The 25,773-nt window shown below is 35.8% G+C and overlaps 1 protein-coding gene across 4 annotated transcripts in view; it reads right to left on the bottom strand.

Annotated features, from left to right (window-relative positions):
* PCDH9 (protocadherin 9) overlaps positions 1–25,773 on the bottom strand; it is a 1,403,702-nt gene that overhangs the window by 1,035,656 nt on the left and 342,273 nt on the right. The gene's annotated exons all lie outside the window — the stretch shown is intronic.

Raw genomic sequence — 25,773 nt, 5'->3', positions numbered from 1 at the left:
AGTGGCAAGGAGCTGCAACTACAATCCCAGAGGTGCATGGTTCGAATCCACCAGATGCTCTGCCGGGAAAGGAGGGACAATCTCCTCCTGTACCAGTCAAATCTGATTTGACGGTACACACACATAAAAATAATAAAATTTTTTTTTAAACTGCACATGCCAAGGGAAACAAACTAAGTTAGGCTATTAAATCTATGGTTTTTCTTATATTTTAGGACTCTTCACTGCTTACACAAGTTACTACACAATGGATTGCCAATGTGTAGGTGCCTGAGTGGCTCCCTCAAGACAAGAAATCAAATTATTCACCTAAGCTAACAGAATTCTTAGAAACATAATTGCTAAACTATATTCAATCCGAAGAAGCTGTGGTTGTGGTATCCTGTAGGAAGTTGTGTGGCTCACCCACAAAGCCATATTTCTTTGTAATTTGTAATCCACCAACATCTCTATGGGAGAAAGAGTTGCAATCTTTTCCTGTATGATTTACAGCCTGGAAAACTTCTGACTTCCATGGTGATAACTGAGTGAAGTGATATGAAATCCAAGTTTGTAACTGACATTCAGCTTGGATAACAGAAGAGAAAACCACAAAGGTATTTGCTTATGTTGTATTGATTATCAAAAAAAGCATTTGATTTTGTGAATCCTAACAAATTATGGATAACATAAAGAGATTCCCAGAGCACTTAATTATGCTCACAAGAAAGTTATATGTAGACTAAGAAGCTGCTGTTGAAATAGAACACCACCAACATAAACTTATACATAAAATAAGAAACTGTTCTTGAAAGGAACACCATGTGATTTAAAAATCAGGGAAAGTGAGCACCAGGTGGTATCCTTTCTTGAAACCTATTCAATTCATGTGCTGAGCAAATCATCTGAGAAGATGGACTATATGAAAAAAAATGGCATCAGGATTGATGAAAACCTCATCAACAACTATCCTTATGCAGATAATATAATCCTGTGGCTAAAAGTAAAGACCTGAAGCACTTTCTACAGAAGATCAAAGACTAGTCTTCAAAATAGGTTACATCTCAATAAAAAGAAATCCTCACTGCTGGACATCATGATAGATTGTGAAAAGACTGAAATTATCAACAATTTCATTTTACTTGGATCCACAATTAACACCCATGAAATCAGTTGTCAAGAATTCAAAGGACAGATTGCATTGTATAAACCCACTGTCAAGTACCTCTCCTAGTTCTAAAGAACAAGGATGTTAGTTTAAAGAACAAGGTATTCCTAACCCAAGTCATGGTGTTTTCACTTACTTTGTATGTATTCAAACATCTGACAATGAATGACTGAAAAAGAATTGATGCCTTTGAACTGTGAATGTTTGTGAAGAGTATTGAACAGACTGCCAATGGAACAAACAAATGTGTCTTGAAGAAATGCAACCAGAATGCTGCTTAAAGACCAGAATCATGAAACTTTGCCTCACTCCCTTGAAGTATATTTCAATCCTTGGAGAAAGACATCATGCTAGAAGAGTTGAAGGGTCAACAAAATAGAGGAAGAACCTCAAAGAAATGGACGTACAGAACTACTACCACAATGAGCTTGAACATGACAGAGATTATGAGGATGGCTCAAGACAGGGCAATATTCAGGTCCATTGTCCATGGCAGTATACATCACAACAACCAAATTAGTATTATGCAGACTAATGGTCATTTGAGGGTTACCATTCATAGATACCACATTGATCTTACCTTACTGTACACCCATTTGAATTCTAAATGGAAGCATTGCTTAAGTCATGCAAATGATATCATTCCAACCATTCCCCTAGATTGAAAAAAAAGAAGTGACTTTGACTCCCTCCCTCACTCATTTGGGGCAATTAGTTCTTTTTCTCAAAACACTAGAGTTTAATTTACACTAAGTCTATAAAGCATTAATTTGCAACTCAGTTGTTGAGACCTATATCAGATTCCAAAAATATCTAACTGAAAAACTGGCTCACTGTCTCATTTTCCTTCCTCCAGGCATGTTTTGACATCAATCTAATCTTCTCCTTATAGATATGGAAACTTTAGAGCTGGTTTTGGCAGTTAGAGCTTCAAGTTCAACTTGAACCACTGAGATTTCGAATAGAAATGTGAGCTCTCTGATTCAGAGATGTACTTGCTTTGCCATCCTGACTTTAAAATCGTGAAACAAGACATGGAAATTAGGTTAGGGCAATATTCACTGCCTTCTTTCTGAACCTGCTTTATCTCTGAAAATCCAGAGGTATTGAATGAAGACCCATGGAGCTTCAGGAATTTTGGATGCTTGCCTAGATTTGCCACTTTTTCCTTTCAACATTCTAATATTACAGGTTGTAAGCCTCCTCTAACACTTACTTTATTTCTTTGAATTTTGATCCCACTTCCCACTTCACTGAATTAGTGTTGCTATGAGAAGAGTTAGCTTTCAGAGAACTCCACATTTTCTTCTTCACTGTGGCTTCCTCTGGGTAGAGTCTTTTAATCTAGCTCTCCAGCATGTTCCTTTTCCTCTAAGTCCTATGACTCCTACTTAAAAAAGGCATTCTAAAGTATTGTTTTAGTCCTTCAAACATCCAGAGACTGGTCTCTAGCATTACAGACTTTTTTTATGATGTAATCTGTTACTAACAAGATCACAATATGGCTATTTGGTAAAGAGAAATGGTCACAAGATTGAGTCAGCTTTCACCATCACTTAGAAAAGAAGAGAAAGTACTCTTCTGAGTCTCCAAGTGGAGGTGTGGAAAAGGAAGAAGACATCAAAACTGGAGGCTCTTATGACAAAAGAAGGGGTGTACGGGTGGTGGTCCCACAAGTGGTTTCAAATTATATTGATCATTCACTTCAGTGAGGTTAATAACCCCAGAATGTGAACAACAACAAAAACAATCATGTATTCCTTTTTGCATTATATTGCTATATTTCTATTGTTGGCTAATTAATCAAGTCACAATAAAAGCCTAGGGTGAAGTTGACATTAAATAAGGATGATTCAATTAATGGCAGGGGATGTAACAGTGGATTACAAATATCTTTGAAGCTTTCAACTTTTTGTATGAAATCTAATCAGTTTAGATAGATCATCAGTGTATTTGTTTGTTTAGAAGTTTTACATCAGATATAACACGATTTTGCATTTCCTAAATTAACCATGCATGTCAGAGCAAAACAATGTTTCATAAGATTTTCAAGGTTGAGGGGTGTCAGTGTGTTTTGTAACTGAAAGATTGGAAGTTAGAATTCACCATGAGCTCTGTGGGGAAGAAGATGGACAGGATTCGCCTGTAAAGATTATTAGCTGTGGATATCTGGAAAAGGGTCATTATTGAGGTGGGACAGATTTTATGGCAGTGACTGACTTCAACTTCAGATTACCAAGTATTGTCTTCCCAGCCTTGATTCAACCCATCAGGCTTTCTGTTAGAGGCTGCATGTCTAGCCTTTTGCAACACTCAAAATAACTCTCTACAGAAGACCTAGGAAAAGTTTTCATTAACACCACTTCATTCTTTTACCCTCTCTCTCTAGTTAAAATATTTAGTTTTTAATGTAAGTGCAATTTTTATGGCCTACTTTGATCAAAATATGGTTTCATACTACATACTTGAGTTCCAACTCTACAGAACCTGGATTAGTCAAGTGGCAGGAAATAGAGGAATTACAGCCTAGAGTTGAGGTAAACATTCTTGGCACCTTGTGAAAGCAATAATCCATATAATGACACAGTTAGCTATAAATAATATTTTATACAACTAATTACTAAGCTACTCTGTACCTAGGAATGATTATTATGGAATAATTTTATGTTGCCTAGTCTCTATACTTATTCTTCCAAAACACATTTCTTCTCTAAAAAACAACAACAACAACAAAAACATACATGAAAAAAACAACTTTACATTTGTCTGAACCACAGGTTTTTAGAAATGAGATTTATTCATGAACAAATCACATATCCATATTTTCAGATGCTATGTCAATTGAGGGTCTTAAGTAGAACTAAGGTGAATTTTTACATTATGAAGATTAATTATGAGAGACTGAACACACAATGCAGAGTGAACTATTCACCTTATGTGCAGTAATGTTATGACATAACCTGATTTAAATTAGACATTTTTAACTACATAGTAGTTAAAAGACTTTTGATATGACATTAATAAAAGCCTGTCTAATGGTAGAGATGCTTAGGCTTTTACTCCTTTGTTTATTTTGAGAATATTAATCATTGTACTAAATTAATAAAAGAAAATTGTGGGTTTAAAAATTCCATTAAAATGTACGTATCCTTACCATGAACTATCAAGATGAAAGTCTGTAAACCATCTCTGTCTCTACTAGCACAATTTAATTATGCTGAAGAAACATAGACCGTGTTAAACTATGTGATAAGAATATAAATTTTAATAATTGGAAATTTTTGACAATTTACTCGGTGAACTTTCACTCAAGTCCCATTAAAACATTAGACTATATGTATGTGTGTGCATGTGTGCGCGCACGTGTGTGTGTACACACTCATAAACACACACACACTTCCAAAGTGCTAAAGATAATGTCAGTTCAAAGACGCAAAGACTAAGGAGCCCATAGTCTTTTCAATTGTTTCCTATGTATCTGAAAGTTGTACTCTAAATAAAGATGACAGGAGAAGAATTGAAGCCTTTAAATAAAGGTGTTGACAAAGATACTGAAAATACCATTGATTGCCAAAAGAGCAAATATATTTGTTTTGAAGAAGTAGTGAACATACTTTTGGCATGTTCGGACAGGGCTGGTCCTTGGAAAAAGGCATTTTGCTTGGATAGGTGTAGGGTCAGAGAAAAAAGAGGAAGACTTTCAAAAGATGGTCCAACACAGTGACTGTAACATTGGGCTCAACCATGTTAAAGTTCTAGCAGAGGGTACAGTACAGGATAACATTCAGACCTACTGTTCATAAGGTCACTATGCATCATAACTGACTTCATTGTTCATAACAACCACAGCAAGTTATCTAGATTCACAATACCAAACAAGTTGCCATGGATTTGGTTTTAACTCATGAACACCAGAACTTAAACTGAAAATATATTCAAACTATGCATCTGTAATGTGTTATAATGTAAATACCATAAAAAAAATATATACACATACTTAAAGTCTTCAGGTGGGATTTTAAATACAAACAGGGTTTGATTAGACAATGCAATTAAAAAAATAAAATTGAGTTCATTGATAGAACACATAATGTGTGCTCTGATAGTAACCTAAAGATTTATGGTTTGAAAACTACAAAAGAAAGACCTTTGATTTACTCCCTTAAATACTATGAAGAAATAGAATTTAAGTCTACTATATATTATGTGGAGGGAGTCTAAATAAAATCAGTGGCAATGGGTTTAATGGGTGTGTGTGTATATATATTGTATACGATATACACACTCTATATATATATATATATATACACACACATATATATACACATATATATATACACACAATATATATTGTATACAATACACACACACACTATATATATATATATATCATACCATGCCCTCTGAAAAGAACTAACCAACAAGAATGCAACCAGATACCACAGAAATTAAGATAATGAGATTTTGTATCACTTATTTTGGACATATCATCAGGAGAGTCTAGTCATTAGTAAAGGACATTATGTTTAGTAAACTAGAAGACCAAGGAAGACAATTTTTAATTAGAGTACAATAGCGACCACAGTAAAGTCGGGCATTCCAATGATCATGAATACTGGTGCGTGAATGGTCAACATTTTGTCCTGCTATCTACAAAATCTCCATGAATTAGAAATGAGTCAATGGTAAGAAAAACAAAAACATACAAAGTTTTTAACTGAAATACATTTCTCCCCTGGAATTCATTTAGTACCTGAAATTTTATCAGGCTATTTGCCTTATTTGTAAACTGTAATCCCCTTCTCAGCGAGATACCCCCTTATTGTTACACACTTGAAGTAGCAGATGAGTAAGTAAACCTAACACAATTCAAGTCTAATATGGACAATAGAAAGCAAAACTGAGATAATACAGGCAATGTGAAGGTCAGAGGGTAAGTCTCTTAATTAGGAAGTTAGAGAAGATAGGAGAAATGTATTCACCATGTAACCTATTTCTAGCACCAAACCTTATATTTTACCTTAACCAAATGAAAATCATATAACAGATTTGATAAGTGAAGGAATGATGAGTTTATTGTATCTTTAATTTTACTTCTAGTACCATCTGCATTTTATAATTTAATTATATAGTCCCTTGGGCTAAAGAGAAATAATGAATTTAAATATTTTGTTTGGAATCTAAACCTATTTTCTCATTTTTATATTCCACTAAACAGCTACCTAATTTTGAGAGGCAGACTGATTCCCCTCATTGATCCAAGCACTTAATGCTAATTGTCACATATAAATGACAGCAGGACACTGTTTTCTCTTAGTGTCTGGCAAGCTATAATATATTTGAGTCATGTCATTTAATTCTTTGTTCAATTTATAAATGTCTTAGAATCTGAGATTTTTCTCCTGGGTAAAACAATAATTTTGCACTGTTCTTAAATAGCATACCTTTCTTCATTTCTTTAGAATATATGTCATTTATATACTTTACAAAAAAATTCTAGCAGCATTGTTTGTTACTTGTTCACCTGTTAACCAAAAGGTCACTGGTTGAAATCCATCAATCACTCCATTGGAGAAAGATGAGGATGAAAGGTCTTTAAAGGTTTACAACACTGGGAACTCTATAGGACAATTCTACTCTGTTTTATAGGGTTGCTCTATGAAGCAACTCAATGACAGTGAGTTTGGGTTTTACAGAAGCTCCATGAGTTGGAATTGACTTATGGGTTTTGGGATTTTTTTGTTTCATTTGCTTTTCACTTGGAAGATCTTGTCTGATTTTCATAGAAAGAAGACAAATCTGGCTAGCAAGGTGTTTAGAATACAGTGACGATACTCTATATGCCAGCTTTACAAATGCTGTAGCCTGAATCATAGGCTGTACTTTAAACGACAGCATATGGCTGGAGAGTCCTAGCAGCAGGATAGTGTGGCAGTGCCCAGATCACAGCTGTAGGCACACAGAGAAAGTTTTGATGCTTGTGTCCTTATCTCTCTTCCTCATCGAGAACAAAAAGGATGACTACTTAAGATTCTGTTGTCTTAAAGGCTTTATTAAGTTATTGCCCAAGGTAGGGAAGGGAAATTATTATCTACATATGCTTGCCAGGATCCTGCAGCTTCTCTATTCTGGCTTTCCTAGCAGGTGTCTCTTTAAGTACTTATTCTAAATGGAACACAACTGGGAGACATCAGAAAGGGCACTGTTGACAACTGTCATAGCAGGTTCCAGCTTGAATGGTAACTGAGCAGAAGGTCTCTCTCCAGAGTACTTCAGATCATCCTAATAGCAGCAACATTTCCACTAGGAACCCACCTTCTACCAGCAAGGACTGCTGGGAAATAGTGCATCTCACTCAAAATGCTGATATCCTTGTTCAAAATGCTCCATGCCATCGGATTTCCTATAGAAAATGGCTAGGATGCAATTAACCCAGTTTAATTTGAAAAACAAAATATACATGTGAGGGATGCATGTATGTCACGGAGATATTAAGTTAACTTCCAATGAAAATATACTAATGTCTTTGTTGATATTCACTATACTATTTAAACTTTTCTAAAATATTTTCATAACTGGAAAGAAAAACAGAAATCTTCCCTACGTTTTATTTTTTCAATGTATTGAAGGCTGTTGCTGTTGATTGCCTTTGAGTTGAACATGACTCGTAGCAGCCCTATGAACAAAAGGCTTGAAGGCTCTCTGCAACTATCAACATTTATCAGAGAGTTTCTGGATGCATGTTATTTAGGAAGTGGATGCTATGCTTGCATCCAAACCTGTCATAGAATTGTATCCGTTGAGTCACCTGTCATGCATAATGACCCTGTGTAACAGCAACCCTGAACCCTTCCCTGCGTTGAGCCAGTCTCACTAACTCCAATACACCAACCCTCATTGCCCCAATTACTCTATCAATCCATCTCATCTGGGGTCTAACTCTCCTGTGCGGTCCGTCCACCCTTCTGAGCATGATGTCCTTCTCCAAGGACTAATCTCTCCTTGCCATGTGCCCAAAGTGAGTCAGAGCTTCAAGTTATAAGGATAGACTTGGTTTCACCCTCTTGAAGACAGACCAATTTGTTTTTCTTGGCAATCCATGGTATGTTCAAGATTCTTCTCCAGCATTACAATTCAAAAGCATCTATCCTTCTTCTGCATTCCTACCAAAAGCAGGAACTATGCCTTAGAATCATAGATTCAAGTTAGTAAGAACTTAATTTTGTCATAGACTTTTGGTTTTATTAGCCTTGGAGTATGTCTTTATTGTTGCTTCTGTTTTCTTTGACTGTAAGAGAAGATAATGCTTTATAAGTTGGGAGAGACTGGAGAGAGTAAACACTGCATAAGACCATTATTGTAAAAATAGAAGCGTAACTAGTAAAATGTGTAAGGAGAGCCAAGGGGGAGAAGGGGTGGGAGTAGGAGAGTGAAGATGGGTAGGGGTGAAATCACAAGGTTGCACAATTTGGTGGGTGGATGGAGAGAGTAAAGGAAACGGGAAAGATCTAATGGAGATCTAAAAGACAGGGTAATGATAAGCATAGTCCAGTGGAGTTTAATTTTATAACACATAATGCAGAGAAATGATTGCATGAAACACATTGTGAATGAAGAATACCATAAAAAGCAATGTGCATGAACTTTATAGGCAAATCAATATAAATTTTCTTTTTTAATAAAAAGAGAATTTTAGATGGTGAGATTTGAGTGTCCATTTAAATGATAATTTTCAGTTAAAGCATGTAAGATATTAAGGATGAAATTACTTGGTAAATCAAATACGAAGAAAAAACAAAACACTAATTTTATTCCTGCTCAGAACTCTTTTCATTATCTGTGTACAAAGTAAAAGCTATTTTAATTTCTTTATGAATAAAACAATACACTATTACTTAGCATACTATATTAATTTCTGTAAGATACCTGTTACTTGGAGAATTAGAGATGTGTTTTTAAGGAAAATTACCAAGACACATGTTTGTATTATACATTTTCACATCATTTATGAAGCACTTTTATCCAATATCCTTACAGAGCCAGATTAATTATAAACCAAAAACTCATACTTTATGGCATTTGTCCCTCTTTATTGAAGTTTTGTTGTTGGTTTTTTGTTCTTTTTTCTCTTTATTTCATCTTTTCAAACCTCTTCTATAAGAATATGCATTGCTGCTATTGTTGGTCAGGGCTGGTTAGTACATCTCATAGCAATACCATGAACAACAGACCTCAACTCTGTCCTATACTGTGTCACCCTTATTATCTCTGATATAACTGGGTCCATTGATACAGTCAGAGTGTCATTCCATCTCGGTGAGGGTCTTCCTATCTTTCGCTGAGCCCCCCCCACCTTTTAAATTAAATAGCTTCTTTTAACAGCATGCCCTCTTCTAACAACATACAGATGTCACAACCTTCCTTGCAGAAACTGAGGAGGACTTGAAGCATTGGCTGCAGAAGGTCAAAAGTTATAGCCTTCAATATAATTGGATCTCAATATCAAGAAAACAAAAATCCTCACCACTGGGCCAAAGGCAGAATCATGATATATCTTAGATTGATGTTATTAATTTCATCTTGCTCGGGTCCACAATCATGGTACCAGCATTCAGAAAATAAAAAAGATTGCATTGGAAAAATCTTCTGTTAAGGATTTCTCCAGAGTGCTAAAGAGTAACAATGTCAGTGTAGAGATTAATGTGCTCCTGATTTAGGCGGTCTTATTTTCAATTGCTTGCTTTGCAGTGGATATCTGGCCAATGAATACATATGACACAAAAGGAATTGATGACTTTGAGTTATGGTGCTGGAGATGAGTATTGAACATACACCACGGACTTCAAAAGCACCAATAAGTTTGTGCTGGAAAGAGTGAAACCAAGAAGCAAAGATTTTGTATCATTGTCTCACACACTTTTGGCATGTCCCCCAGGGATGGGGGTGGGGGATGGAGAACCCAGCCTAGGAGCAGTTCGTCATGGTTGGTAGGATAGAGAGTCAATACATAAGAGGACGATCCTGGATGATATGGAGTTACACAGTGACGATGGCAATGTAGTCAGATGTGTCAGAGACAGTGAAGTGGGCTCAGGATAAGGCAAGGTTCAGAGCCATTGTTTATAGGGTCTTTGTGAGTCATAGTGGACTTGATGGAACATAACAACAGTAAGAGAAATCTTTACCACTATCAAGGTCAAAATGGCACGTTTTACTTAAGAAAAATCACAAAGTTATATTTTCTTCTCATAATCCATACCTATAATAATTGGATGGTCAAACCAAACCCACTGTCATTGAGTTAATTCTGACTCCCTGTGAGTTTATGGGGTAGGGTAGAAGTATCCCTAGGGTTTCCAAGGCTCTAAATCATTACAGAAGCAGATTTACTCGTCTTTCTCTACCAGTGCCACTGCTGGGTTCGAAAGGCTGATCTTTCCATTAGTAACGAAGTACTTTAACCATTGCTCTATTAAGGATCCTTTTTATTATTATTAATTTCAATGAACATCTACAGAGATTTTGGATTTTCATTCATTCATTGTTGCACTTTTCTCCCCGCCCACCCCACCCGCATACCCAGTTCGCTCTTCTCCTTGAAAAGCAAAAGAAAAACTCCTTCATTGGTATACAATCCCCCGCGCACACCGCCACCCCCACCCCCACCCTGAGTACACTCCACTCTGTAACCCTCATTCCAGACTCTTATGATAATCATCAGGCCCTAAAATAGTTTACTTTTAAATGATTGTCTCCTTCATTGGCTTCAATGCAGTATACATAATTTATCCAGTTTTTCTAGATCTTACCCCCACCCTGATGTCAGCCTCATATAGTATTTGTCCTTTTGTGACTGAGGTATTTCATTCAGCATAATATCCTCCAGGGGCACCCATTTGGAATAATACTGCATGAGTTCTTTGTTTTTAATGCAGTGTAGTAGTCCATTGTGTGAATATACCACAGCTTCTTTAGTCTTTCATTTGTTGATGGGAACTTAGGTTGTTTCCAACTCCTTGTTATTGTGAACAAAGCCACAATAAACATGGGTGTGCATATATCTGCTTGGATGTCAGTTATGGTCTCTTTACGGTATATTTCCAGTAGTAGAATTTTTGGGTCAAATGGTACCTCTAGTTGCAACTTTTTGGGAAAGTGCCACACACCTTTCCACAGTGGTTACACCATTTTACTCTCCCACCAACAGTGAATAAGGGTTCCAGTCTTTCCACAACCTCGCCAGCATTTGTTGCTTGCTGTTCTGTTAAATTTTGCTAGTCTTACTGGGGTGAGATGATATCTCATAGTTGTCTTGATTTGCATCTCTCTTAGAGTTAGGAATTTTGAACATTTTTTCATGTACTTGTTGGCCATCTGAATGTCTTCTTTGGTGAAGTGTCTGTTCATGGATCTTAATCAGGTGGCAGTGGCCACTAAATTACTTAAGTATTTTTAAAGCAAAGCACAGCCAAGGGGTTCAAAAGTGACACAAAAATTAAACTATTAGACTACACTAAAATTTAAAATAGTCATTGGATATTATGCACTTGAAATCAATGCAGGTGAATGATCAGCAATTTGTCTTATAATTAGTTTTCTTCCCTATTAGCTTATTTTTTTACATAACTATATATACCCCAATGACAAAGCAAATATTTTTATCATATTTCATTGAAAAAATGTAAGCTACTAAATGGAAAATTCCTCATATATTATCACAAAGCTATGTAAACCTACTTGGTACTGAGTCTGTATTTTCATTTATCATTCCAAAGTATCCATGACAGAAATATTTCTTTTCCTATTAAGTGTTGATACAGCCAACTGTGATCTGGAATCCATCCCCGCCATGTCTTTTTTACCCCATAAGATATTCTTATTTTGTATCAGGAACCTCTTTCTCAAGTGGATCATTTAAAAAACATATAAACATACTAGTTATTATTATTTCTAACTTAACACACAGTCAACTTAATTTTACTCTGTATTTCCCTCAAAATATCATTCTTTATCAATCATTTAAGTTCTAAGCTGTTACAACAGTTGTGTAGATGCTGTTTCTCATTTTCCAAGTTGCTGTTGTTGTGTGCTACTAAGGTGATTCTGACTCTCAGGAACATCCTCCAATCAGACTTCCTCACTTCTGATACCCCAACTACATGTACCATTCATTTCTCATAAATCATGTGTGTACTTTACAGCATTCATTTTATATAGTGGAATATATTATACCTAGAAGTCACTTTTTCTGACTCTTTTCACAATACCACTTGCAAATGTCTATATCTATTTTGTGTTGTTGTTATGTGCCATCAAGTCACCTGCAACCCATAGTGACATGCAACAGCTCTTAATCCTGCCCCATCCTGAGCCAATCTCACTAATTCTGACACACTAAGCCCTATTGCCCCAGTCACTCTATCTCTATCTCTATCTCTATCTCTATCTCTATCTCTATCTCTATCTCTATCTCTATCTCTCTCTATTTATCTATATCATCTATCTAATTATATCTGTATCTGGAAGCAGGAGTGGCATCCATTTCCTAAACAACATGCCTCAGGAAAATCTGAACTATGATAAATGACAACAGTTATAGAAAGGCTTCAGGCCCCTTTTTTTTTTTAATGAGTCACTATGAGTTGTGCTCAACTTGATAGCAATCAACAACAACAAAATAATCTATATCTCTTTATATATGGATATCATCTATATGTGTACCTAATATATATATATAAAATATATATCACCCATGTCTATATCTTATCTATCTATGTATCCTCTCTACCTATTTCTCTTCAATTTTCTTTGATATATCATCCTTCACAAATTCTGAAATCTGAAAGTCCTCATGGATTAACACTGAATAATTCTTTCCCACTTAAATGATTAACTCAAAGGGCAGTAGTTTGGGAAGACAAAGAAAAGTATTATTATGCAATGTGCAAAGAGGTGGAATCAGAGAATCCAAGTGGACAAACTCATTGCACATTTCTTAAGGTAAAGGAACTTGAGAACAAATTCAGCTTCAAGTTACAGTACTGAAAGAGGGAAGGAGTACCCAGAGTCACTGTACCGAAAAGAAGTGGCTGACACAGAAGCATTTCGAGAAGCAGAATATGACCAAGAGGCAATTTTGGTGGAGTTCATGCTGCTCTGAAGGATGGAATTGATATAACATTTATCAACATATTTTAGCAAATGGATGCTGCCCTGGACATACCAAGTTGTGACAAGAAATCTGGTTGAAAGCTACCTAACCAGCTGACTGAAAGAGATCCATATTTATTGCCATTTCCAAAATAGGTTATCCAACAGAGTGAGAAAATTTTGGAACAATGCCACTGATATAATGCACAAGCATAACATTGCTGAAGATTATACAAAAGCTACTGGAACAGTATATCAACAGAGAACTACCAGAAGTATAGTCTGTGTTTAGAAGAGGCTATGGCACTAGGAGCATCATTGCCAATGTTAGGTGGCTCTTCAGTGAAAGTAGTACCAGAAGAATGGCTATATATGTTTCATTTATTATGCAAAGATGTTTGTGTGGATTACAATAAATTGTGGCTAACCTTGAGGAGAATAGGGATCCCAGAACACCTGATTGTGCTCATGTGAAACCTATACTTAGACTAGGAAGTAGTTGTCAGAACAGAACAAGGAAATACTGCATGGTTCAAAATCAGGAAAGGAGTGTATCAGGGATGTATCTTGTCTCCATGCCTCTTCAATCTGTATGCAGAATAGATAATTTGTGAGGCTGGTGTTTAAGGGGAGCATTGTGGCCTCAGAGTTGGAGGCAGACCCATCAACAACTTGTGATATGCAGATGACACAACCTTGCTCACTGAAACTGAGGAGAACATGAAACATCTGCTGCACAAAGTCAAGGACAAAAGTCTTAAATATGTATTGAAGCTCATCCACATGATCAAGTACCACTGTTGATGGGTAACTCTGTCCCTATTTTCTGGCTCTTTTCTTGTGTGTATAGACTTCCGTGTGTGTGTTGTATGAATACAAAATGATAAGTAGTCCCCAGATGATCAGTTTGTAAGTCTTTTCTTAAATTGAATTTGTACAAAAGTCAGAATACTTACAGTTATATTTAGCATCAGATCATCAAATGTTTGTCTTAGTATAGAGTATACAGTGAATCTTTTTGTTGCAGTTGCTATGTGCTGTCAAGTTTCTTATGACTCATAGTGATTCTATACACAATAGTTCTGAACCCTGCTCTATCCTGAGCCAATCTCATTGTCTCTGAGACCTCTTTCCCCATTACTCCAGTTTCTGTGTCAATCTATCTTCTCCAGGGACTTTCTCTCCTGTGTTATCATTCCATCCTTCCAAGCATGATGTTCTTCTCCAAAGACTGGTCCCCTCTGGCCACATGCCCACAGTACATTAGAGGGAACTTCAGAATCCTTACTTCCAAAGAGCAGGTTGGTTTCACATTCTACAGGACAATTATGTTTGTTCTCCTTTCAGTCATGGAATTTTCAATACTCTCTTCAATATAATAACTCAAAGGTATCGATTCTTCTATCATCCTTAGTCATTGTCCACCTCTTTGATGCATAATGAGTAAAGACAATGACCTGAATTGGATACACCTTAGTCTCTGGACTGACATTATTGCTCTTTAGCACTCTGGAGAGGTCCCTGAGAGCAGATTTTCCTAATGCATTATTTCTATTTATAAAACATAAGCAACACTATAAAGAAACACTTCTCAGTACTCCAAAGCCTCTTTAACATGAAAAGTAGGCAAATATTTTATAATCTTCTTATGCAATGAAGAGGAATTTCCCAAGTTCAGTTTGGTAAGAGATTCCTTGGCAATGTCAGTCCTTTACCTATCTAGCAACAACTTCAGTGATCTTCCACTCCCTCAGCACCTTTCATCCAAATGATCACGGACCGCTGGCGATGAGTCACTCTGTTCCTATTCTCTGGCTCATTTCCCATCCCGTGGTCTCTTAGATCCTTAGTAATTTTGTTTTCCTCCCTTTACTCTCCTCAGATCCAGTTTGCTTTCTTCTCATCTTACAATACACATCTACCTAAAACATTTTCTTATTTAAAGTAAAAATATTTTTTTTAATCTTGACTAGTATCTTTGGTCTCTAAAAATTAAAAACAGTCACTAAAACCTAAACCTTTACTTTTGTATTCTGGAAATTTCTATTTACTCTTCAAATATCAATTTAAATGCTACTTCTTGAAATATCCCTTTTCTGATGTGACCTAAAGTGGGTCATTTCATTATCTTCTCTCATACTTTTCCATTTTCTATTAAAATCCTTATCACAATTTGTGATTGAATATCCCTTTGGATAAATGTTAAGGTAATAGATGGATCTGTCTGATTTGTCATTGCTTTATGCACAATTCCTTTCATAATATTTAACATTTTGTAGCCACTTGATAAATATTTGTAAAATAAATTAATCTTTTGAAAACCCTTTTCAGTAGTGAAGAAAATTAGGTGAACTACAGTTTAAATTTAAAATTAATATTATTTAAAAATGCGTAAAAACACACATGCTGGTTCCAAGCTGTTTTAAAGCTATGTTTGCTCCATCATAGTCTATCTTTGTAAAATGCTTATTAAAGTTAAGCTCCATGTGTTTGGCAATAGCAGCTATTTTAAACATGTGCTATGTTCTAGGTGTTACATCTACTAGTATGATATGTAAAATAGTGTCCTTAAAGAGAATTCCAAAATAGAGGAAAATAAGATGGAGATATAAAAAAGTAGTGAGTTATACTCATAAAAATATACTTTAGCAAGATTTAATTTTCTTTTATTACTCCTATAATTACTTATCAAAAACTTGATCTAATTTAATATCATTGAGTTCTTACATCTTATTAAAAATCCTGTTAATTATACAATATCTAACAAAGGGGAAAAAGTTATTGGTTAGTTTATTAATGGAATTCTTACTCTTATAAAAAGTAATGCTTTTGAGGTAATATATGGCCACCCAATTCCCTGGTTTCTCGTAATGCTAATTGCAAAGATTATTAAGTACTTAAAAATAGATATACACAATAAAGTGGAGCATTTTTCTGAAACACATGACATAAAAAATACTAAGGAAAACTTGTTGAGTACCTTATTTACACGCAGCAATAGCTTTTTAAAATTACAAATACCAGTATAAGCTCCTACAAAAAATCTATTATCTCAGAGAACTCTAAGGCTGACATAAGAAAATTAGAAGTTACATTAAAGCAAACATAGGTGATTAATAGAATAACTTACCCTGCTATAAAAATACACGTAAAGCATATGGACATACAAACCCATATTTACATATGTACCATATAAAATAAACGTGTGTGTATATATTATATACGATTATATGTGATTTAAACATAAATATGTGTATAGAACATGTAATCAATGTACATAAACAAATAAATAATTGGCACAATTGTCAGTTTCTCTATTTCCCATCTCTCCCCACCCATATCCTGTCATTGACTGGAAGCTGGCAATTTAGTCACGAACGGAGACAAGTAAAACGCTGGTTCGGCCACCATGCTTTCTCTTTCCCGCACCTCTAGTACAAAGAATACAACATTTTAAATTATTTCTAATAATGCTTATGGTACTTGCTCAAATAACACAGTGGGGGAAAAAACTATTTTACTTGGGTATTTATTTAGAGTTAGGAGTCTTGACATAATGCATCAGGCCGAAAATAGTAAGGTCAGATAATCAGCAATGTTAGTGGGCGAAAGCTGGGCAGTCTCCCTCTCTAAAGATGTATTGCCTTGGAAACCTGAAAGAGGGTCTTCACGAGCCACACTCCACCACACGAGGTTATTTAGAATAATGCAGATGGGATAAAAGTATTTGATGTGCTTTTTCTGAATAATTTTCTTGTTTTATAGTTGTAAACATGATTTTCAGTCCATAAGTCAGCTCGTACTTTGTTAGTTATGCCTGTATAGATAGATTTCCAGCTGTAGAAAACCTGTGAGGGCAGTTCTAAATCTACCTTTTAGCACCAATAGGCTGGAGTGTATCAGATATCAGGAGGACGGTGCAGGGTAGGGAATGCTTTAGAACAACAGTAATGAGGGTTGTAATCCTGTTGATGAAAATGAGATTTATTTTTTTGTGTGTGTTTAACTTTGTGTACTTAGCTACAGGTCAGTAGAACTCAAACATTTTATTATGAGGAGACTCCTAATCTTTCTCCCTAGGGAACACAGTGAAGTCTATCCATGTGTAGACCCACTGCTTTTAGGCTAACCCCACATTACCAACCATACTGCCAGAGTTTCTTACTGATGAACATAGTTTGAACCAATTCAATAGCAACTTCTCCAATCACCTTGGTACTATTTTTTTCTTTTACATGCCTATCATAAAAAAAATAAAATTTAAAAAAAATCTAGTTTTCCAATGTTCAACATTCTTGTCACCAGCAGTCAGGAAATGAAGATTAATTGAATTAGGAAAATCTAATCTCAGGAATCTCTTCAGAAAACTAAAGAGCAATGATTTCGGTCTAGAGACCAAGAAGTACCTGTTCTAACCTATGGTCTTCTCAATTACTTGTTTTGCATCAAAAAGCTGGACAATTAATGAGGTTGATAGAAGAATTAATACCTTTGAGTTGTGGTGCTTGGGAAGAGTATTCAACATAACCATGGACTGCCAAGAGAACAAACAAATCTGTCTTAAAGAGGGTGAAACCAAGCTGCTCCTTTGAGGCAAGGATTTTGAAGCTCTGTCTCACATACTTTGGGAATGTTGTCAGGAACAATCAGTCCTTGGAGAAAGATACTACACTGGAAGGGTGGAGGGCCCGCACAAGAGTGGAAGACCCTTGATACCAAGAGGAGATAGATTTACACAGTAACTTTGTAATGAAGGTAGATGTGCTGGAGACAGATTCGCTTGGGATAGGCAGAGTTGGTTCAGAGCTATTGTACAGAGAGTCAGTATGAGTTGCAGGCACATAATCTCAACCACAAGAGGAAAGTGTAATCAAATAGTTAAGTTAGCTATTCTAGGCTTTTCTAATTTTTTTCAAAGAAAAATTTTCTAAAATAACACTGCTGTTTCATCTTTTAATTAAGTGTGCATTACCTTTGGCTAATATGTTCTCAAAAAGACCCTAGCAGAAGAGCCTGGGTCATACATGATAAAAGGCTATACTTTAGTTGCAAGGTGGAACTTTGCACAACACAGAAGGGGTAACTAGGTTGTACCTGCTGGCTCTACTGCTCCAGAATGAAAGGATTTGCTTAACCTCTCTTACCCTCACTAACTACTATGTAAAACTGGAGGTAGTAATAGTATCTCTTGCTAACAGGTTAAAAAATTAAACTAGATGACCCCGATATTTCTAAAACACTGATACATTGAAAGCCAAATTTATTTTAATAGAATGACTAAAACTCTTCTTCTACAGCCAAGTCTACACTCAGCAGCCCAGAGAGAGTTTTAAAATATAAATCGTATAATATCACCCCTATATTCAGTGAGCTGTAAGAGTTTTTCATTTCACAACAAAATCTGAAGTCTACATACAACTTCTTAGAAGAAAGATCTTTCAAGATTTAATCCTTGTACACTAATCTCTACCCTTTAATTCTCCCTCTAGTTCACTCCTTTCTTGTCCCTTATATTAACCGTGCAAGCTCCTCACTCAAACCTTGAATATTTTCCTCAAACTTTGAACATTTTTCTCCAAACTACCCAATGACTTTCCTATGGACTGCAGAACTTTCTTGCTGATATACTTATTTTCAGCTCCTTTTCAAATTTTATCTTGTGAGCTAATGGTTCCTTATCTACCCCATCCATATCTGAACACCTGTCCAAGCCTCTTTCACCTCACCTTGCTAACACAACTCATAAAAATTTGTGACATTTTTATGTGGTTGTTTATTTATTTATACTTTACCCTTCAGAGATGAACTATAGGATCAGTGAAAAAGGCATTCTTATTCTGGGTTTGTTCTTTGTTTCTTTATTTTGCCAACTTATGTTCAATACTTTGGAACTATATACGGCCTATATGTTGTTGTTAGTAGGTACCATTGAGAATGACCCAAACCATTCATATGAACAACAGATCTGAGCCCTGTCCTATCCCATGCTATCCTCACACTTTCTAACACACACGAGCCTACTGCAGTACTCACTGTGTCAACCCATCCAGTTGAGAATCTTCCTTTCTTTTGACAATCTTTCTACCTTTTCAAGGATGATGTCCCTCTACAAGGAATAGCTTTTCCTATCAATATGCATGAAGTGTGTGAGACAAAGCTTTATTATCTTTGCCTCCAAGAAGAACTCTGACTATACTTTCTCCAAGACATAGCTTTTATTCTTTTGGCAGTCCATAAGGATATTCAGTACTCTCCTCCAATACCACAGATCAAAAGCATCAATTCTTCTTTTGTTATTCTTTTCATTGTCCAGCTCAAAGATGCATAATAAGTGATTGGAAAGACTATGACCTGAATCAGATACATCTTATTCCTCAAACTGACCAAATCATTGCTCATGAATAATTTAGGGCAGCCTCTGACTACAGATTTTTCCAGAGTAATACATCTCTTGATATCTTAACTGCTAATACTGATTGTCCAAGTAAGATGAAGACAACTACAGTCTCAATCTTTTCTCCATTTACCTAATGCTATCTACTGCTCCAACAAGGAAGATTTTTGTCTTCTCGATATTGAATCCTGTATTCCTTAATCTTCTGCATAAAGTGCTTCAATTCCTCCTCATTTTCACAAAGCAATATAGTGTCCTCTTATCCCGATTTCACATTCTTCAAAGAGTCCAGATTCTCAAATAATTTGCTCGGCATACAGATTGAATAGGTATGGAGAGAGGATGCAGTCTTGACACACACTTCTCTAAAATGTTAACCATGTAGTGTTCCCTTACTCTTATCACACAACTGCTTTTTGGTCTAGGTTATAGGTTTTTCATGAGCACAATTAAGTGCTCTGGGATGCTCATTCTTCTCAATGTTGGCCCTAACATGTTATATGATCCATACAGTCAAATGCCTTTGCATAATTAAAAAAATCCTAAGTAGACATTCTTCTATTATTCTTTGCTTTTAGTCAGGGCCATCTCACATCAGGAATGACATCTCTGGTACCACAATGGCCTATATTATGACTCAATAACTATTTGTTGGGTGAATGAATGAACCTAGACGCATACAGATTACTAAAACCGTTCATTCCACCCAATTTTAAAGTGCAATATCTATGTTAATATTTCCTAGTATAAATATTGAAAATTCTATAACAATATTCTAAAATAATATTACTATAAAATATTCTATAATTAATAGTATCTACACCAAAATCAATGCACTCTGGTGGCATAATCCTTAGGGAATCGTTATACAAACCTAAAGGCAATTCAGTGACTCTCTAGCAGAAAATCCCCCAGCAGCTCTGAGTGGGAAAGGTGGACAATGTTTTCCTGTATGACTTACCACTTCTGAAAACCTCTTAGAGGGCCAGCTAGGAATAAATTCATGCTCAATGCCAATGAGTTTGAGTTTTTAAGTTCTATACTTAATTCCATAACTCTAATTGTATTTTGTGACTGTTGATATTCATGTAAAACATGAAAGTTCACATTTACTCTTTAATAAAAATACGTGTTAAATAATAGAGGATAATTTTTCATTATAATTTCATAATAAAAATTGTATAGCATAGGATTAACAAGAATTACTCTTAAAATGCAGCATGCATAAACCATGAAATAAATTATTTCTATGACATTAAAATAATTTCCACATTTATTCTTATTACGAAAGTATTTTTATTTCTTTCTCATTCTTTTGATGAGAGAAATAATTTGGGGGTTATATAGAACAATGCATTTTTTCAGTAACTATTTTTCCTCTTAAATCAGATTTAAAATGTTTGAATGTTTTCTATATTTTTTAATTTCAATATTTTGAATATTTCAGTTATTATTTTGCATGTTATTTCATGTTTCATTTATTCCTAAGACTTGCTTTCAAACTATCATCACTATGGTATCACTTCTGTCATCCTAAAGAAATATAGATTGTACCTTTCTCTTAACTGGTGAATTTTAGATGTGAGAGAAGTAATGCAAAGACATATGCTAAAGAGATCTGGAATAGTTAGAATCTTCAATACAAAAACAGCATATGGTAAAGAGAAAATCGATAATAGCGTTTCTTTTAAAATATTGACAAAGCTATACTAGATAAGTAACCGTGATGTTAAATTTACATATTAGGCGAATTAGATAACATGTCAACAATAAAAGCAATAGCTCATTGCCAGTGAGTTGGAATTATTATTAGTAAGGCTATAATGACAAAATAATGTTGCACAGCATGTTATATATTATATCATTGTTTTTATGTGCCGTTGAGATGACCATGACCGTATGAACAACAGTTCTGGACCTTGTCACATCTTCAGCCAACCTCACCATCTCTACAAACCTGGCCCCATTGCCACGGTCATTTTGTCAATCCATCATATCTACGATCCTCTCTTGTGCCAACGCTCTACTTTTCAAGCGATATGTGCAAAACATATATTGTGGGAGACAGATCTTCAAAATACTTGCCGCCTAGGGGCAATCTGGTATCACCTTCTCCAGGATGGACCTCTTGATACTTTATGGTATGCTCAGTACTCTTGTCTACCACTACAACTCAAAGTAATTGATTCTTCTTCTTTCATTTTTAGTGATTTTCTAGATCTGAGACAGATGCATAACAAGTAGTTGAGAAAGAACAATAAGGCTTGGATCATGTACATCTTCTACTCTAGCCTAATATAATTGCTCTTTGACACTCTGGGAAGGCCTTGACAGTAGATTTTTTCCCCCAATATAACTTGTCTTCTTATTTCCTGATGATTGGTGGCAAAATATTTTCTCATCTACTATTGTGCTGTCTATTGGCCCGATGGTGAGGATTTTTTCCTTCATACTGAGATGTAATCCATACTGAAAGCTACGTCCTTGATCTTCTGATCAAGAGCCTCAAGTCATCCTCAGTTTCAGTGAGCAAGGTTGTGCCATCTACATAGCTCAGGTTTTGATGAGTCTCCCTTCACACTTGATGCCACATTCGTCTTGAAAAACTCCAGCTTTTTAATTATCTATTCTGCATATGCATTGAAGAGGTATGGAGAAAGGACACATCCCTGACACACTCCTTTCTATTAGTGATTAAAAATACCCTTTTTATTTTCCTTGCTAATACTCACTCTTGGCACCAGGAGTCAAGAAATCAAAAGGTTAATTACATTGGGAAATTCTGCTGTCAGGGACCTTCTTGGGTACTGAAGACCAGCAAAGTCAGGGGCACCTGATCCAGACCATGGTCTCCTCAAGTACTTGCTATTCATCTAAGAGCTGGACAATAACTTAGGATCAAAGCCTTTCAGTTGTGGTTTTGGAGAAGAGTCTTGAACATAAAACAGACTGCCAGGAGAACAAAAAGTTTGTCCCGGAGAGTGTGAAACCAGGCTGCTCCCTACAGGCACGGATTTTGAGGCATTATCTCACATATTTTGAGTATGTTGCCAGGAGGGATCAGTCCTTGTAGGGGGGCATCATGCTTGGAAGGGTGGAGGGACAGAGCAAGAGACAAATACCCAGGATGAGATGGATTGACTCAATGACTGGAGTAATAGGATAGGGTCTGTCAGAGGCAAAAAGATTGGCTCATGATAGGGCAGACTTCACAGCTCAGGCAACTTGATGGGACATAACAACAACACTTGCCTACAAGCATAAGTAATGTTGAAAAAAAAACATGGCCTTGTAGTCAGTATCTCCATTGATCATGAAGATACTGCAGAACCCCAACAAAAATGTTGCTCCATTATCCATTAGGTTATTAAGTGTCAGAGATGACTTGATGGCCACTAACCAAAAAGGGGGGAAAAACCAAACCAACAAACAAAAAAAAGCACACCTGACATTTAGTAGTAATTATTATAGTATAAACTTCAGACTATAGGACTGGTTTAACAAAAGAGATAAATATCCCCATTCATTAGTCATCTTTTTACTAAAAAGTAACATACTATCAATTATGAATTATTTCCTAAAAGGAATGATATTAGAAGAAGATAACATTTTGATGACAGGGGAGGACCCTCAACAAAATGAAATGACACAGTGATAAGAACAGCAGGGTTGAACAGAGCAGAGACTGTGAATATGGCACAGGATACAGTAACATTTCCATTAGTTGTTCATAGGGTTGCTAGAGTTGAAGTCTACCCAGAGGCAATTAGCAAAAGCAATGGTACTGTGTGGATATGTTCAACCGCTGAGCTTATTGATTGTTTCCATCCACTCCATCTCTCTATTTTGGCATGAGAAAAGATACATGCCACCTCTAAACTGAGGTACTGGATATTTTATCAATCTTCACAATCATAGTCGTTATGACAGCACTTGGTTTAGAATTGGTGCTTAATTTAAGAACACAAGAAATTTTCCAGAGACCAGAGACTATTTCTGGGGAAACCAGTGAAGTAAATTGGTCTACTCAGAATTGATGCGGGGGCTAAATGTTTCTAGATAATGTGTGCTATGTGATGCCATTACCTTTAGTAACACTTCAACTATGAGGGAATCAACAAAGGATACATCTTAAGATAAAGCATATAGAACCCTAGAATTTGAGGGAGGAAAAAGCGAGCAGGAGTCCTGTTCAAATTATACCTAAAGTCTACAAATGCATGAAAGGAGCTAATCTGGTTTTTGTTTGTTTAGTAAGGGCAGTTTGAGTTTAGATTTTCACTTGAGCTATTATTATTTCCCATAGTACTATGGCCTCTAGAGTTAGTGCTTTGATTTGGGATACTGGAGAAGAGCACAGAATACCCATGGACTGTCAAAAGAACAAGCCCCTCTCTCTTGGAGGAAGTGCATCCAAGGTACCCTTGAGAGGCAAGGATGGTGATACTTCATCACATGTACTCTGAGGATGTTGTAAAAGGGGCCAGTCCTTACAAAAAGACATCAAGCTGGGCAAAATAGAGGGTCTGAGAAAGTGAGAAAGATCCCAGTGAGGTGGAATGGCACAGCAGCTGTAACAATAGACTGCAATATATCAGCAATCTTGAGAATGGTGCAGAAAAGAATACGGTCCAGGTTTGCTATAAGCTGTAGGCTCCTTGATATCATCTCAGCACAACAACATGGCTTCCAGTGTGTTTCCTCACCTGTTAAAAGGGAGCTGTAGGATTACATATTCTATGAAAGAGTGATTCTGAGTTAATTATGTCATCTTGTAGGAAACAAAAACATACCTACAGAAGCACAGAAGTGCTTATCTGTATATACACATTGGTATTAAAATATGGGTAAAGTAATACACAAAAACTCCCTTATTTTTAGTAGAATGCTTCCTGATTTCTATGATTTTATTCATTTTTCCCTTAGATTACAAACATTCTGGTCAGAATCATCAGTATTTTTAAAGGGGAGGGGGAAGCTATCAAAATTTAAAATAAACCACTTCTTTACAGAATAAAATTTGAAGATTATCCATAATGACAGAATGTTTTATTCCTCTTCACTACCCAGCAGAGTTGGGTCACTGAAAACACAGTCCATTTCCAATCCATTAAAGGAGGTTTTTATATAGAAGGTTAGGTGTCTGTATGGGGGGGAAAAGCATGCGAAAAGGAAAATAAAAAAAGAAAAGAGTTTGTGGTAATTACCCAAATATAAATAGTTTTTGGATTATTCATTAGTTTATTTTATCCTCCTTTTGAGAAGGTAATTGGGAACTGATTGCATTCACAGAATTAGTAGAGAGGCACCAGATGGCTTTAAAAATATTCTCAATTTAACTTGTTTAGTGTATACTCTGGAAAAAAGAAATCATAAAATTTTACTTTACACACCCAGTCTTGTTTTTTGCTGATGTAACCCAAAGAAAAGAAGAATTTAATTATATGAGAATCTACTTTCTTGCAAATGTTCTCATTCTGAACTTTGTATTCTGGAGAATTCAAAACAAATTGACAAAAACAGATGTCCATAACTAGAGCATCTCCTGCTATAATATGCATTTCTTTTTATATGTGTATGTATTGTGCAAATAAGCATAAAAACATATATATGTATAATTTTCTGGTGATAGATTTGGGTAAAAAAACTGTAACTTTATAAAATATTTGACTGAGAATGAGGATATTTCTTTACCAGCTTAGGCTCTGCTTATTATGAAGCTGAGATCAAGGAAATGATTTCTCATGTATTTCATTAAAAGTGTCTGGAGCAAGATTTCCATCTTTTAAAGCTAATTTCACAATGGTATCTGTTACAAGATGAAATCATCCTGTTTGTGTTTGTATAGGAATTATTTTATAAGGAGATTATATACACATACATATGTATATAATATATATACATATAATACATATGTTGTTGTTGTTATGTGCCGTCGAGTCGCCTGAGACTCATAGCGACCCTATGTACAACAGCCCTAAACTCCGCTCTGACCTGTGCCAATCGCACTGTCTCTGACACTCCCATCCCAATTATCCCAGTCACTGAATCAATCCACCTCATAGAGGGCCTTCCTCTCCTG

The sequence above is a fragment of the Elephantulus edwardii genome, unplaced genomic scaffold (genome assembly GCF_000299155.1).
Source record: "Elephantulus edwardii isolate Elephantulus edwardi_28Jun2011 unplaced genomic scaffold, EleEdw1.0 scaffold00023, whole genome shotgun sequence".
Lineage (NCBI taxonomy): Eukaryota > Metazoa > Chordata > Mammalia > Macroscelidea > Macroscelididae > Elephantulus > Elephantulus edwardii.
Note: the sequence above shows the minus strand (reverse complement) of the source record. Positions and strands in the feature narration are given on the sequence as shown.